Consider the following 11926-nt stretch of genomic DNA (forward strand, 5'->3'; position numbering starts at 1 on the left):
AAAGGGATTTTCGCGCCTCTCCCCGGTCACGCGCCGGCCCCACTGCGCATGACCAAGGAGGGGCACGCAGATCCCGCCAGTTCCTTCTGACCACCGCCCAACAGCCTTCAAGAAACAAGATGAAGGGCCGAGAGCAGAGGGGAAGGAGGGCGGGTGGTGTGAATGCACAGATGACCACTCGAAGATCACCAGTTACAGGTAAGCAACCTGTCTATCTTCTTTGTGGTCTCTGTGCATCACACCCTTGGGAGAATAGCAAGCAATAACTCTTACCTGGAGGAGGGGCCGAGGCCCTACACCTGCGCCGTCTGCAAGATAGACCGACCCAACGCCACACGACGAGTAGACCGGACATCAAGGGCATAATGCTTCACGAAGGTGAGCGGAGTAGCCCAAGTCGCAGCGTTGCAGATGTCCTCCAATGGCATACCTCTCATGAAAGCTGTAGAAGCCGCTACCGCCCTTGTAGAGTGGGCGCGAAGTTGACCTGGAAGAGGTCTCTTAGCCAAAGCGTAACATAGCTTGATTACTTCCACAATCCACCTGGACAGCGTCTGGGAAGAGATCTTCTTCCCTAGGGAGGGCATACTGTGAGCAACAAACAAGGCTGGAGACTGACGAAAAGACTTGGTCCTGCCCAAATAGAACAGCAACGCCCTCTTAACATCCAGAGAGTGCAATTTCCGTTCCTCTTCATTGGCAGGAGACGGGAAAAATGACGGCAAAACTATATCTGAACGTAGATGAAACTCCGAAACGACTTTCGGTAAGAAGGAGATGTCCAAAGACAGCGACACCCCTTGAGGGGAAAAAATCAAGTATGGTGGATCACACCTTAAAGCAGACAACTCACTGACTCGACGAGCAGAAGTAATGGCCACCAGAAACGCAGTCTTGAGCGATAACAACTTTAGAGAGCAAGTGGCCAGTGGTTCGAAGGGTTTTCCCATCAAAAACCGCAAAACTAAAGCCAAATCCCAGGCCGGAGTCGGAGAACGACGGGGAGGGTACAGGCGAATAAGACCTTTACAAAACTGTTTCGTCTGAGGATGCGAGAAAACTGAAAACCCATCAATAGATGGATGAAAAGCTGACACCGCAGCTAAATACACCTTAACTGAAGAAAAACTGAGTCCCAAGTCCATTCTGGACAAAATAAACGCAAAAATAGACCTCAAATCCACTGGCGGAGGAGGTAAATTGGAAGAACTCAAGTACTGTAGGAATAAATCCCACTTCTTTGCGTAAGACGTCCTAGTAGACAGTTTACGACAATTCAACAGGACCTCATTGATACGGTCATCCATCACTGAAAGCGTATTTCCCATAGAGTCAACTTGAGACTCAGAGGATCGTAGTGAAGGACCTGGCCTTCCTGAGCTTGGAGGAGATCCAACTCCTGCGGGAAGTGTACGAAGGATCCCTTGGCTAACCGCAGCAGTGTCGGAAACCACACCTGCCGAGGCCACCAGGGGGCTACCAGGAGACAATGGGGCTTGTCCTGTTGTATTTTCACAAGCACCCTGTGGAGCAGCGGAATCGGAGGAAATAGGTATAGAAAGTCGTGAGCCCACGACATCAACAGACCGTCCCCCATTGACAGAGGGTCCAACCCCGCTCTGGAGCAAAACCTGGGACACTTCTTGTTCAATCGAGTTGCAAAAACATCGATGTGGGGATGTCCCAGATGTTGAAAAAGAGGAAGGAGATACTTTGAGTTCAACTCCCATTCGTGGTCCGATGCTCCCCCTCTGCTCAGGAAATCCGCTTGTTGGTTCAAAGTTCCTGGCAGATGGGCAGCTTGGAGAGTGATGTTCCAATGAAGGCACTCTTCCCATATGTCCATAGCTAGCCTGCAAAGGGACCTGGACACGGTCCCGCCCTGGCGATTGATATAAGCCATCGCAGTTGTGTTGTCCGTAAAAATCAACACAGCTTTTCCTACAACCTGTCTGAGTAAGGATCTGAGGGCAAATTTTACGGCCAGCAGTTCCAGATAGTTGATATGATGACTCTTCCAAAGGGGTTGCCATGGAGCACCCACACAAGTGTCGTCTGTATGAGCACCCCAACCCCACAGGGAGGCATCTGTGGTGATGGACATTACGGGAACGATCGGTTGGAACGGTGCACCCGCCAACAGATTGGTGTCCACGAGCCACCACTGCAGGGAGACGAGGACCTGCGGAGGCACTACCAGTTGAAGGCTCGGAGGATGGATGGAAGGGCGAAATTTCTTTAGAAACCACAGCTGCAACGGGCGCATGCGAAGGCGTGCATATTCGATCACGGAAGTGGTGGCTGCCATGAGACCCAAGATCCGCTGAATGTGGACCGCTGATGTCACGTTGGACTGGAACAAACGTTGAATTTCCAGACGAATGGTATCTGCCCGTTGGCGAGGAAGGTACGCCCGAGTGGCTAGGGAGTCTATGACAGCTCCTATGAACTGCACGCGAGTTGCAGGTTGCAGCATGGATTTCTGTAAATTCACCAGAATTCCAAGGGAGGATAGGACCGACAATGTGATGGTGATGTGCTGAAGGAGACATTCTCTTGAATCTGCCACCATCAACCAGTCGTCTATATACGGAAAGATCTGAATGCCCTGAAGGCGAAGATGAGCGACGACAACCACCATTACCTTCGTAAAAACCCTGGGGGCGGTAGAGAGCCCGAATGGAAGGGCTTTGAATTGGTAATGGTCCTCCCCGACTGCGAATCTGAGGAACTTTCTGTGACGAGGATGGATGGAGACGTGAAAATAAGCGTCTTTGAGATCTAAAGTGACCATCCAAGTCCCTGGAGACAGGAGTGGTAAAATGCTTTGCAACGTGGTCATGCGAAACTTTCTGTAAATGATGAACCGATTGAGAAAACGAAGGTCCATGATTGGACGAAGTCCTCCGTCCTTCTTGGGGACCGTGAAATATTTGGAATAAATCCCGCGGCAACAATCCGCCATCGGGACTTTCTCTATAGCGTTTTTTTGTGTCAGCGATTGTACCTCCTGTAGCAGGGCAGGAGACGCCGGGGTTCTGATAAAACGGGAGATTTTGGGAGTCAGAGAAAACTCTATGAGATAGCCATCTCTTAGAAGAGCGTAACCAGGCGTGTCTGCGCAGCGCAACAGAAGTAGCTAGGGTCTTGCCCGCAGATTCCAGCGTATGTTTAACAGCACTAATTTGATGCCTGGCCACGGCCATTCCTTCATTTTGAATGTTCTTTACTTGAGTTTGACATTCTTTAGGAATATGAGGAAGGAAATCTGATAAGCGTTTCCATAAATTATACTGATATCGGCCCATGCACACTGCATAATTAGACGTCTTAATGCCCATTGCAGCGGCTGTGTAGAATTTTCTACCGACAGAGTCCAGCTTCTTTCCTTCCTTGTCGGATGGAGCAGAATGACTCGATTTCCCCTTAGTAGACGATGATACGACTAGGGAATTGGGTTTTGGATGGGTATACAAAAACTCAGCTCCGGATTCCTGGATCTTATACATGTGGTCTAAACGTTTGTTAGACACACTGACCGAAGAAGGATGAGTCCAAAAGTCTTTAACGGTTTGTAAGAGGACTTTTGTTAAAGGCAAGGCCACCAAAGGTGAGGTGCCCGAATGCATGATGTCGAAGACATTGTCATCTACAAAGCTCGAGACTAGTGTAGGTGTCATGGACAAATCCACTGCCATACGTTGGATGCAATCACCGTAGGATTTAACATCCTCTGATGGTGATATAGGAAGATATGCTTCGACATCGGGGGGGGGGGAGGCAGAATATCCAAGAAAGGGATTACTTGAGCTCATAGTTTCGTGCCCACAGGGCCTGCTCTTCTTTATTTTTTTGGTATTCCTTCACCAAAATCGCTGCCTTCCTTTGCTTTTTATCTAACTATCTCAAATTATTTTTGAGCTTTCTTATTATCTTGATTGAATGCACAGCCCACTCCCATTATGAAGGGAAAATTAAGAAAGATTCCTTACTCAGACCACTTTTTGTGATTGTTCTCAGGGGAAAATTGGTACTTTAATACATATTTTATTGGAGTGTCCTCTTTATATTAGCCTTAGAAATAGTTTTTTAACACAGTACTTAGATAATTTTTCATCTTTGTCTCATCACAGGAACATTCACTCAAGTTCCAGTTTCCTACCATACCCACTGGCTAGGAATCATCCCCATCTTCTAGGATCTATTTCCCTCAGACAACACATCCCACTTCCCTAACTCAGGATCCTTCTTGATCCTCTCACAGTGTGCTTCACGCTCTCACTGTTAACTGTCACCTGCCAACTCCTAATTGACACTCTCAACTGAAGAATCCCATTTGAATACCCTCAAGGTTCTCAGACGGGGTTACAGCATTAACCATTTACTGTCCATCACACATACCCTTGTAAGACTGAGGATATCCAAAATATGCCAGCCCTGGTAGATGAGAAAGGCATATAGAGCATTATTGAAATGACAAATTTTTAATGAAATGACAAGTTCTGTCCCCATTTGGCTTCAGTTGAACTATCTATGAGACAGCTTACTAAACAAGATATAGCATTTGATTGGGGGACACAGCAGGAGCAAGCTTTTGATTTACTGAAACAATTGATTACTAATGCAGCAGTCTTACAATATTACCATCCAGAGCAACTTTAACTCTTCAGTATGATGCATCTGAAAATGGCCTTGGAGCAGTCTTGTTGCAGGATTGTCCAATTGCATATGCAACCAGAGCTTTGTCAGAGACTGAAAGAACATATGCCCAAATTGAGAAACAGCTGCTGCTGCTGGTTTTTGGAATGGAACAAGTTCATTATGGCCAGGCAGTCACTGTGTTTTTAGACCACAAACGTTCTGAGACAGTCATCTCAAAAAGTTTACTGAGTGCTCCAAAGACATTACAGTAAATGTTGATATGACTGCAATGCTATGATGTGGAGTTCAAATATTGTCCAAGTCAACAAATGGTACTAGCTGACAGCAGAGCATATTTGCCTAATGGCAATGAGTGTGAAGAGTGGGAACAGGATATCGAATCCATCAATACGCTACACTGTCTCCCCACTTCTGCAAAGAAACTCCAGGAAATTCAAGAGGGCACAGATAAGGATGTACAGCTGCCCTGTCAGGTCAACAATACTAAAAGGATGGCCTGAAGGCACACATCAGGTACTAGCAGGAGCATAGCCATACTTTCAATTGAAAGATGAGCTGAGTATAGAGAATAATTTTTTAAGGGCAGAGGGCAGTTGTACCAGCTTTCTTACTTAAGGAGGTCATGCAAAAAACCCCAAATCCCTGCTTCTCACCAAGGCATTGAAATTTGCCTTAGAAGGTCAAAGGAGTCTGTTTGTTAGTCAGGCATGAATTCACAGTTAGGATCCTTGATAGCAGGATGTAATACTTATCAATCTCGTGACAGTCAACAATTCAAGAAAACTAGTATCACAGCCAAATTTGTTCAGAGTTTTTTATTGTTTAAGAGGAAAACTGCAGAATTTACTTGGAAGACACTGTACCATGCTACAACATACTGCACAGTTACCAAGAAAGTATTTGCTGAAATACATCAACATAAATATTGAAAGCATTTTTGTATATTTTCACGTAGTTTGTAATCTACTTTAACTTTTCAACAGGTGTTCTTTTTAGAATCACAAGAACAGAGCTACATTACATTTTAACACATCCCTATATATAAAAGTTTCCAATTTTATCAGCTTCAAACAGATTTATTTTTGTAAAGAACGGGACAGAACTGCCCTCTAGGCAGCACAGAATACAGCATAAAAGTTAAGAGTTCACCAAAAGTTGAAATGTTTTAGGCACAATCTAGTCCAAGTTAAGCACTATTAAGTTCCACTTAGTTCAGTGCCACTTAAACATTCTTAATGTGGGCTTGATCACACCCTTCATTTGGCAAACAAAATGTCTATATATTCTCAAAAACCTTCCCTTATACATATTTGTAGAGTTTGCAAGAGGCTTAAAGTTGCATGGGTGCAATTTTCAGTATTCAAGATTGTGCCTTATAAGTATCCTGTTGCCTATGTTTATGTATGGTTTGTTGTTAATTATATGTTGCTGAGTTTGTAGGAACTTACTAAAAAGAAAGCCACCTGGTACTGACAAGAAATGCTGTGTCTTAAACATTAACATATCATCAGCCATGATACAATTCTATAATACATATGATTAAACACATTGACCTTTTTTTCCATAAACCGTTAAAATTACACTTTAAAGAGCCATCTTATTCATTTCTTTTACCAGTATAGTTCAGTTCCATCTGACATAATGACAGAAAAGAATAAAAATAATGTTATATGCACTGTTCTAAGGAGCAGCAATATTACTTTCTGCAGGAAAGGCCCCTTTGTTCCCAGCAGTTGCCTTCTCTGTAAAAAAATTGCAATTAAACATCTGTAATAAATGGCAGCAAAAATTCACCTTTTCCTAAGGGAAAAAACAAATCAAAGACAGGTGTATGGCAAATGCAGAACACACTTTAATTATGATGCATTTACAACCATAAAAAAAAAATCCAGATAGTTCCATGATAAAACTAAATGTTTTTTCAAAATTAATGAACAGGCTCAGGAGCCTGAGGAGACAGATATTGTATGCCCACATTTTTCTTAGCAGCTGAAGCTCATATTCTAAACAATTCCTGCAAATGTGCCCTGAAATCAGTCCAAACAGAAGATTCCACTCTTTACCAAAAATGGTTAATTATTTGACAAATACATATGGGAAGACAGTAAATTCAGTGCAGAATAAGATGACATCCAGTGTTGAGGACTGCAGCAGCTTCTTCAAATGACAAGCTCTTATTTTACCGACAGCAGCAGCATCAGGAGCCATTATATCCTCCAAATTACTTCCTCTGTCAATCCAAAAAGAAATGGTGATGAGTTTATGAATTTTTTCAGCCTTTGTTATACATTGCAACATGTATTACACTTACTGGCTGTAAGATTTATTTTGCAGTCTATCAAATGATAACAGCACAATACATAAAACTAAAAGTGGTCAGCCAGCAAACAAAATGAGCAGAATGCACTCCTTACAGACCACCTGTTTGTATCTGTGGGTAACAACAAATTATCACCATAACCCTCAACACATCTCAGCTTGCATCAGGTCTTCTGACCTTACCACTTCATAAAAGGGTTCAATCACCTTGCATCATTGCCTTCCATTTTTATTTGGGTGGTGGATTATTAGCAAACAGTAGGTAGAGAGCAGATAGACTAGAGTAGAAACAAAAAGATATAGATGTTGTACCTTATTGCTGAGTAGGAGTGTGTGTCAACATAAGGTGTTGAAAGTTGACTCCTGTCCTGGACTATTAAATCCATCAATCAAGTTTTTATTACAATCATCTATGCTGAGACTTTCACTAGATAGTTTAGGATAAGTAGCCTGGCCAGTAAAATCTAGTAGATCTTCAAGAGCCTTGCCATTATTTGATCCATTTTGGTCCAAAGATACACCTGGCATTATTTCATTCAATGGTGAAAATTCAGGGATGGAAATGAGTTCTTCCTTTGAAGCTGGACTATATAGGGAAGGAAGAAAAATGAAACAAGTTTTTACTAAATAAAAGTAAAATTATTCACACTAGGAGACTAAATGCCATTTGTGACAAAATATTCTTGGGTTATAAAAACATTCCTTCTGCTCAGTTATTTTATAAGTGGATAGTTTAGCATACAATTTGAGTCTTGAGAAAAGTAGTTACCCTAGGCAGACTCATCTGGGAGGAAGCCCTAGTGAACAAAATGAATTGTGCTGGTAAGCAACATGCAAACCATTAAGTTATACAGATCTGACCCTTTGATATGAAAGTATTTTGTACCTCAGTGGACCATAGTTAGATAATCAAATACTAGTTCAAAGATTCTTGTGAAAGGGCAGTGGGAGAAATGTATTATTTTGACAGAATTATTTAATTATAAATTAATATTAAATGCTAAATGACAGGATTTTAAGAAGGGTGGAGTGAGGATGAGTCTGTTGATTCTCTCAGATATCTCTGGGCTTGCAATACTAGGGTATCCTTCTGGAACACCTAATGAAGTTTGGAAATGCAGGTAATGCTTTGGAGTATATTTGGTCCTTCTAGAGTGATTCCAGAAGGAGCTACTAGGTGGCTTTTGCTCCCCCCCATAGAAATATTCTATGGAATTCCTCAGGAATAAATATTGCCACCAACATTCCTTAACATGAGACCAGGGGTGGGGAAAGGCATCCAGAATGACAGTGAGCTGTATAATCAATATGAAATATTTTCCTTTTAACTTCACTAAGCAATGAGATCCTGATGCTAAACACGTCTCAACCCACTTTTGAACTGAGTAAGTGATCTTAAGATCAATGCAGACAGCATGGAAGCAATGCTAGTGATAGTCTTGGCAAACAAGTTGCATAGAGAAAGACCTCTCTTAGGATCAGATTCACATCCTGGGGGTGCTCTTGGACCTTGCTGTATTCTTTAATTCCAGGGGTTGGCAGCTTTACCAGCTGAGTTTACCAGCTGAGCCTAGTGCTGGAAGACCAGGAGCCATCCATGTCTTAGGGATCTCTAGGCTAGACTGCCCCTGATGATGATTCGAAAAGTTCAGCTGGTGCAAAACGTCACAGCCAGAGTGTTGTTTGACTACCAGTATGCATCTGCACCAAATTTATTAAATTAGCTTTAGCTTTTAAGGCCTTGCATCATCTGGGTTCTGTGTGTCTCCCATATGAATCTCACCAAGATCAGCTAGACAGTCCCTACTTCAAATTAGATCTCATGGAGAAGCCAAATTTGGTTCCACCTGAAGCAGGGAATCCCACCTGAAGCAGCTCTGGAACTTCCCTCCTTCTGATGAACATCAAGTTCTATTTTTGTACGTGTTTTGGAAAAAGGAAAAACTTTTGTATTTCAATAAGTTTTAGTTGATAAGTACCTCCCTGGCCTTTAGTTTTAAGATTGGGGGGGGGGAGGTTGTTTCGTACTCTTTGGTGATGCTTAATTTTTGTTGTTTTGTGCTTTGGGATGTTATGAAAAACAGCATCTTTTTCTGATTTTTAATTTATTTATTTTTTAGAAAAACACCAAATTAAATTTCATATAAATATATGAAACCAAAGCAGTCTTAGACATAGGGCACTAGAGGTACAGTTCTCCAGATCCTGGCCAAGATTTTAATGGTATGCACCTCACATCCATAGACTGAACTTCATCTGTTGAATCATCCATGCTGTTAGTCTTCCCATCCATTGCATCCAGTTGAATAAGGCTCATAAGTGGCTTAAGTCCATTAGAAAAAAAATCATTAGGTCTTCTTTGCAGGTTGTCAGTCCATTCATTTCTATGAAAGAATCCCATTAGGAAATGTGACTTTAAAAAGCACCAAAAAAATTTAAGTACTGGAAGTTAAAAGATGAAAGGGATCCATCATGTTGTTTGATGAGATCCTGTGACAAATGCAAGGTTGTTCTCTAGAAAACATATTGAATGCCATGCCTTAGTAGACAAGGTCTGCAGACTTGAGTTAAAAACTGAAATGATTAAAAATAAAAAGGATAATATGGAAGCTGGATGTTTAGATGACTGTTAGACATGACTACTTGTAGCAGGTCTGCCTACTAAGAATTCTGAACATCTCACCTAACCTGTAGAGAAAACTAGATAAAACAGTCATCTCAGACAAAATTAAGGGAGTATTGCAGTCTGCCTCTCTGCCCATTGTTTATTTCCAGTTCTCTCTCTTCTTAGCAGCTAATTTCCCCTTCTCTTTCTTCCTCCTAACTCTCAAATTTATCTGAAAAGAAGGAAACATAAGAGCAGAAAAATAGCGATTGGAAAAAGACAGGTAGCAGCATGTGAGTGTAAGTTTGGAAGCGGGGTGTGTGAGAATACTGATCGCCAGACCTCCTCAAGGCAGCTCACAATGATAAAACAAAACCTAGCAAATAAACAATAAAAACAAACCATACCAATAAAAACATATCAACAAAACAATCCAACCATGAATCAAACCAAATCAATTCTAAAAATGCCAATGAAACAGCCAATAAAGGTAGCCAGGGCATAGAACAATCTAACATGATATTAATAAAACAAACTAGCAGCAGATCATAAAACAGCTAAAGAAATGGAACCTGTTAGTTAAAAGCTTGGGTAAGGAGAAATGTTTTGGACTGGTGCCTGTAACACAATATGATAAGTGCCAGCCAAGCCTCAAGGAGGAGGGCATTCAAAAGGCAAGGTCTCATCATTGAAAAAACTGCCAGTTTATCAACCCCAGACTACCTTTCTAAATGTAACCCCAACAAACATAACAATCTAGCAAATTTTGTAAAGTTACAGATTTACAGTGTTACAAGTGGGAACCTGTGAGATTCATGGAGAGGGATCCCATACACTTACTGGGCTGCTCACCATCTCAGTCCACGCCCCTCACGCACCGAAATGGAAGATTTTGCTTGACTATCCACCTCCTCTGCCTTCCGCACTTGCTTGTTCATTCCCCTCCCCAGGTCCACCAGTGGAGGCTCCCTCACCTTTCACCCACCTGCCCATCTCTAGGTTTGCCACTTCAGCAGCAGTTTTGAGAGGATGGGACTTTGGAGGGCAGAGGAAACTCCACCTCCTCCTCACCTCCCCACTTCCACCACTGCCGCTTCACTGAGTTTCCATAGGGAGCTGCAGTGGAGTCTCCCCCTCCTTGCCCAGCCGCCTGCAAACCTCCAGCAAGGCTACCTGGCCAGTAGTCAATCTGCCCACCTATTTGTTTTTCTCTGACTGCTTGGCAGGGGGGCCAGTGGCAGTAGTTCCAAGGCTCCTTCACTCACCTACCCAAAAAAAGAGAGCTAGCAGCAGTTCCTGCTCCTTCACACCCACCTGCAGCACTACCACTTCACTGGTGGGGGGTTGGGTCCCACTCCTTCCTACCCACCAGCCAGCCACCACAGAACAGGCAGAAGATGGGCTGCATCAAGGTACACAGGATCACTTGGCTCATCCTTCCCTCCCCAAGGCTGCTAATTGATGTGTACACTTGGCACAGACATGTTCCTCTATTTGGGGGGGTTGTAAAAAAAACCCCCTCTTTTAATTTTTTCAGGTTTTACTGCAAAAAAATTTGGGGGGGGTCCCTCAAGTTTGCTGAAAAATCTCCCTTCTGTTTCCATGGATTTAAGTATATGCAATTGGGGCTATGTTGAGACATTGATTGATATACATATGAACACATGAAACTGCCTTATACTGAATCCATCAAAGTCTGTATTGCCTACTCCAACTGGCAGCAGCTCTCCCAAGGTTTCAGGCAGAGGTCTTTCTCATCACCTACTGCTAGAACTTTTAACTGGAGATACAAGGGATTGAACCTGGGACCTTCTGCATACTAAGCGGATGCTCTACCACTGAGCCACAGCCCTGATATAAATAAAGTCTCTTTACCTGGTTGACTGATAGCAAGTGGATTTGGCTGTTTATCCATATTTAGAATCATTGGCACCTCTGGCTTTGTGTCTTCTTTCTGTACCATCAAACAAGGTGTCAAATTCATTAGACATCCTTTACAAGGAAGCAACTGGATTAAACAGCATTTAAATCTTAGTTCTTAGTTTTTGACTAAAATATGCTGCTCTGAAAATACACTACACATGCTCACGGGACTGCAGTGCTACAAAATAAAAACATCCATCTCTTATTCTGGAATTATCTTATGAGAGGAAACAAACGGGAAACGGCAATATCTGTTAAGGAAAATGAACAAGATCTTTCAGCATGATTCTTATAGCACAGCTACATCAGCACAGTATGGAACAAGTACATGTTGTCTGTCAAGTTGTTATGCCAATGCATCCCTTCAGGATCCTCAAATCCTTATGGGCACTATGTAACGATATGAGCTTATGTTTG

General features: G+C 42.6%; 1 long non-coding RNA gene across 1 annotated transcript; it reads right to left on the bottom strand.

Annotated features, from left to right (window-relative positions):
- Positions 1-5474: 5474 nt before the first annotated feature.
- LOC107105608 lies at positions 5475-9328 on the bottom strand. The gene is made up of 3 exons (XR_001482347.1): positions 9213-9328; positions 7294-7567; positions 5475-6892 (listed from the first exon to the last, which is right to left on the bottom strand). It is a non-coding gene; the product is annotated as an uncharacterized LOC107105608 (long non-coding RNA).
- Between the last annotated feature and the right edge of the window lie 2598 nt (positions 9329-11926).

This window comes from Gekko japonicus, unplaced genomic scaffold, assembly GCF_001447785.1.
Source record: "Gekko japonicus isolate JY-2015 unplaced genomic scaffold, Gekko_japonicus_V1.1 scaffold3280, whole genome shotgun sequence".
Lineage (NCBI taxonomy): Eukaryota > Metazoa > Chordata > Lepidosauria > Squamata > Gekkonidae > Gekko > Gekko japonicus.